Genomic DNA, 354 nt, shown 5'->3' on the forward strand with positions numbered 1-354 from the left:
AACTTTTTATTGCCCAATTAATGGGTTCTAGCCTCGTAAATTTATTTAACTCCATTTGCTATGGAATTTTAGCATTGAGTTGATTTGCGCTGTTTGCTATAGAAACGTGGAGAGTTGGCTGCGGGCTCCCACAGCCCCCGCGGGTAAGAGTCTCCCCTGCCCTCTGCCGAAGTTGGGCAAAAAATCCCGCTCGCTGGAGAAGGCGGAGGGGAGAGGGGCGTTCAGGAGCGGGGGACGGGCTGCTGAGGACTTTGCCAGCCCACGTTGCCGAGACGTGCCACTCTCGTCCCCCCTGCCCTTTCCACGGAGATAAGGATCTATAGAAACGTACTAAACAGGAAAACGGAGGGGGGG

Source organism: Fulmarus glacialis, unplaced genomic scaffold (assembly GCF_000690835.1).
Source record: "Fulmarus glacialis isolate BGI_N327 unplaced genomic scaffold, ASM69083v1 scaffold38666, whole genome shotgun sequence".
Classification (NCBI taxonomy): domain Eukaryota; kingdom Metazoa; phylum Chordata; class Aves; order Procellariiformes; family Procellariidae; genus Fulmarus; species Fulmarus glacialis.